Genomic DNA, 5,080 nt, shown 5'->3' with positions numbered 1-5,080 from the left:
TTTTGGAATAAGAATTATACTGATCTTTCAGAACTTTTGAGAATCGTATAACATATTGTGGTACCAAACAGTTGTATGCTATTCTTCGGTGTCTGAATTATTTTCGATTGTATGATTTGATGATGGAATTCTGTCGATTAGCACTATCTTCTTATCAAGATTTTGAGGATGTATTCTTATTCAGAGGAATCGCGTTATAGTCTAGACATTGAGACATCAGAAGACGCTTGAGATTCAATGTCTCAATCTATACTTTGATCTCGCAGCGATCTTATTGATTATAAGATCTGTTATCTATTGTCTTATGAGGAAATTTACGTGATATTTTCTAATCTTAAGAGTTGGAGAAATTTTTTTCGCAAACGGAACTGATTTGGAGGCAGAAAAGAGGATTAGATTGTATGAGATTTTTTGACTGTGAATCTTTATCTGAGGAATTGTATGCAACAACTGATGTTTTGAGTTGTTTTTATTTTATCTACTATCTGTTTTGATTGATCGATTGATGGGTCTGCAGTGTTTTCCCTACATAGTGATTCTCAGACATGATCAGATGTTAGATTTTTCTCAGAAATTTTGTCAGATTGTATGTTTTGCCGAAGTCTGTCAGTTTAGATAGAGATCCTTGATGCACTCATTCTTTCAGCATAGACTTCGATGAGATTTTGTTGTCTGATTGCAATTTTTCAGTTCTATACCCTCAGAACGATGGACAGCCAGGTCAGACAAGTCAAACTTAGATGTTACGCCTTGAGTTGGAACTAGAGATGATTTGATTGTAACTGAGCAGAAGAAGATTATGCTGACGAGAATGAGTCGACTTTTGATTGACGGACTTGAAGGAGTATTAGAGAGACAATGTTCGTGTTGGAACCGTGTTTGATTTCGAGGACGAAATCTTTTCTTAGAGGGGGAGAATTGTAACGCCCGATTTTATCTTAATTGACTTTATTTGAGATAATCGGAGATTCTAGAGTTCAAGAGATGACTTGATTTTGATCAGGGTCCTTTTTGCAAATTTTGGATTTTTTCAGGGAATAAAATGCAAATATTGGAATTGTTAGATATTTAAGCATGATTTTGACCCATTCTTTCACTCCATCACCTCCTCCATCGCCTCTCCCTCCATTGAAGACTCCCCAACGTGACTTCAAGCTTTTGGATTTAGTTCGAGCTCGATCCGTCTGTTATAATTTATTTTTGAAGGAAGATTAGCGATCACGGCTGCGAGAGCTTCGTTCTATCATTGATTTGAAGACAATGGAGTTGCGAGGTTGCAGCTTTTTGCAGTTTGAAGATTGTAGCCGGTTGGAGCATCGACGTTTGAAAGAGGTATAAGATGACTTAGACTGGAATGGAACGAGTGACTCGAATACGACTTGATTCAAGTGTTCCGGAAAAATCACATACTTGCATGTTAATTGATTTACTTGCATTTATTGAATGAGTTATTATTTGTATTGCATTCATATTGAGCCAATGGATTTTATTTCATTTTGAGTTAGACGTTCTGAGAACTATAGTAGGGGGCATTGGCAGACGATTTACTGCAATGACCAATTTAACTCTATATAGTTGCTTCAAAGTCTAGAGGATTTAAATATGCACTCTCCACCTCGAGGGGAGAGTCGGTTTGATTTGTGTTTAATTCTTATTAAGTATCAATATTTGATCTGTTTTATTTCATGTTTGTATGCGATATTTTAGGATTGGTCATCTTAGGATTTTGTTTTTCAAACGATAGCTAAATTAGAATTCAAATTCGTAATTGTTTGAATTAACTAATTTGCGAAGAAACTAAGTTTGATATTTTTTACTGTTGAATTTATTAAATTGTAGGGTCAAATATTGACTAGGCTAAATACAACCTTTGGTGATTGTGTTGTCTAGATTCGTCAGTTTTACTAGTTGCATGCTATCATAAATTTAAATCTAGATCGCTGAAATCCGAGTTAATTTATTTGTAAGGGTTAATTTAGAATATTGTTTTTCTAATTAGCTAAAATTAAGGTGAAACAGAAATTTGATTTCCAATGATGAATATTTGATAGGATTAATTATTTTTAGGGAATCAATGATTGAATGAGTAAATATCAAGGGTGTAGTCGATCGATACCAAGTCTCGTCTCTTATTAATTTCTCTAGTTGAATTTTAATTCTTGCATGCTAGTTGATAATATTTCTTTTTAATTATTTAAATTTTAGTTAGTTAATCTCAAACCTCAAAACCTCCTTTTTGTTTATGTAAGGCCCTGAAACTAATTATTTCGTGATTAACAGAGTGGATTATTATTTATTTTGGAATTAGTGGAGATTATTGATCCGAGATTGAATCGATTTAATTTGGAGTTTCAGGGACCGAATTGCAATTAGCCGGTTGACTAGTCAATGGGGATTAATATATTATTTGATGTATATAATATCTATCCTACCCCATCATCCCATCACCTCTCCTTCCTCCCTTCTTCACGTTGACCGAGAGAGAAGACATGGTCGATTCCTCAAGCTTTTCTTCCGTCCGATTTGCACGATCCGACCGTTAGATTTCCGATTCAAGTTGAGATTCACGATCACCACAACAAGGGCGTCGTTTTGACGTAAGTTTTGCTATGATCCATGAACTTTGATTTTTTTGGGTGGTCAGAATTTGATAAATTTTGAGTATGTTGTTCTTGAGCTAGCATAGACCGTGTATTCGAAGTTTGTTTAAAAAAGAACGAAGTTTGGATTTTATATGATTTTTTGGAGCATATTTCGAAATTGGGGTTTTGTTATTGTTGGATTTTGGCTTGGATTGAATGTTATGAGGGGTTTTAAATGGTGTTGAGTTGATAAATATTGAGTTAAGATTTTTGTTTTGACCGTTTATAGTCGTTATGCCGTCGAATTTAGTATTGGATTATCGAATATATTATTTTGGTTTGATTTTCGGGTTTGTTCGAGTTGATAATTTGATATCGAATCCGTATTTCATATTTTCAGAGTTTGGTTGAAAGAATTCGGGTTTTGAACGAGCTTGGAAGCTTGAACCGATTGAAGTTAACGAACGATTTGGATCACAGACAAACTTGAAAAGGTAAAAGTCGACATCGAATCGAATGGGGTTGAATACTCGAGTTCATATTGATTCTCGAGCCCCAAAATCACATATTTGCATGCTTACTTGCTTTTGATTTATTACATACTTGATTTGAGTTATGTGAATGTAATTCGAATCTCATATGAATTCATCTTGAGCCAACTTCCTTGATTTTTAAAGGGCTGAGTTGCCCAGATTCGAATTAGACGTTTGGGAGCTATAACGAGTGGCCCGGGATGTTGAGTTCCCCCAGTGCCAGAATACTCCAATAGTTGCTCCAATGTTTAGGGGTTTGAGATGCGTAACACCACCCCGAGCGGGAGCATAGGTGGGCTAGTTGCGTGATCTTGACCTCGGGATCCCAACCAAGTAACCGAATTACCTTTTGATTATCCGAGTAGATAATCCCGAGTTTGAAATCATGCATTCATCTCATGTCATTTTGGAATATATTGAAGTGAATGTGTGCTTTGATTTGATATGCTATTTGATTTTGTATGCATGTCTCTTTTGCTGGGAATGTTGTTTCTCAACGGAGTTATCCGGCTGTTGCCTTGTTTTTGTATGTGTGCATGACAATAGGTGGGGCAGGATCGAGTCAAAGATCGCATGGCTAGGTGGTTGAGTTGATAGAAGTGAGGACTTGGTGTTTTGAGAAGTCGATTATTGTATTTTGAACTTGTATGGTATTTTGGATTTTATAACTAAACCGAAGCATGTTCTACTAGATCGATGGAATGTACAACCCTAGAACTTCATGTATTTTGAGAAGATTGTATTTGTAATGCATGATTTATGTTTTGGTTGAGTTTGGGAGTTGTATTGCATGATTTGGGTTCTGTTATTGCCTTGATTTTCTGGTTTTGCAGCAGGGCACGGACCCTGGATATGCCCCCGCGCATGGGTCCGGATGTCGTCTGTCTCGCGTTCTTGTTTTTTTGCCAATTTTCATAGGCACGGACCTCCACATGGAGTTACACACGGGGTTCGTGCAAGGGTCCGTGTAAGGGTCCGTGGGCCTTCTGTTTTATTTTTGAAAGTTTTCGTATGTCCGAACCCTTATCCGGAGGTGGTTCAGGGTCCGTGCATTTTTTCAAAAAAGAAATTACGTTTAATTCACTTGGCTTATTCTTTGCCTTTGGGTTTATCTTTTGATGATTAGATGATTAGAATCAAGGTCATCACATTAAGTAGTATCAAAGCAATAAGATCTTGGATTGAATTAGAGTGAGCGGGGTAGATCGAGTCCGCGTGAATTGATTTCTCCCATGTGATTGAACTCTTTATTTGAATATTAGAATTCTGCGAGCATGATTTTTCAATTCTCGAGTTAATTTAATTACTTGAGTTATGATTTAATTCTCGAAGCATGATTACTTGATTTAATTGAAAGCATGTTTTGTTATTTATGAGAACTTGAAATACATGATTATGTTATTTAAAATTATAAAGCATGAATTTCTTGAGATATAAACTGTAATTTATTCCCAATTGAATCCGAGTTTCTCTTGAGCTAGAATGAGTTAGTCGAATAGAGATTGAGGGACACAGAATTTGTGATTTGAGTTTTATGAGATATTTGTGCCCTAATCCTCTTGATATAAGGTATGTTTCCCTCGATGAATTTTTGAATAGGCAACAACCAGCAATAAACCTCCGATCGAACAGGAGAGTATTGTAACTGACTAATGGATGCCAATCCGACACCGATGGAATCTTTGCTAATGAGGTTTCAATCGTTTAAACCACCGACTCTGAAGGGTGCTGAAAATGCCGTTGGGTGTGGAAACTGGTTAGAGGTATCGATAAGTTGTTTGATTCTCTTGACTATACTGATACCAACGAATTAGGTTAGTTGTGTTTCAACTTCCAGGGGATTGCCAAAAGTTGGTGGATATCAAAGAAGAAATCATTAGAGAATCAAGGTACGACCGTCTCTTGGGATCTTTTTAAGTCTGGATTTCTTCAGCAGATTCCGTTTCAACAATCGACCAGATACAG

Source organism: Henckelia pumila, chromosome 1 (assembly GCF_033568475.1).
Source record: "Henckelia pumila isolate YLH828 chromosome 1, ASM3356847v2, whole genome shotgun sequence".
Classification (NCBI taxonomy): Eukaryota; Viridiplantae; Streptophyta; class Magnoliopsida; order Lamiales; family Gesneriaceae; genus Henckelia; species Henckelia pumila.
The sequence above is the reverse complement of the archived record's forward strand: the minus strand, read 5'-3'. Positions refer to the sequence as shown.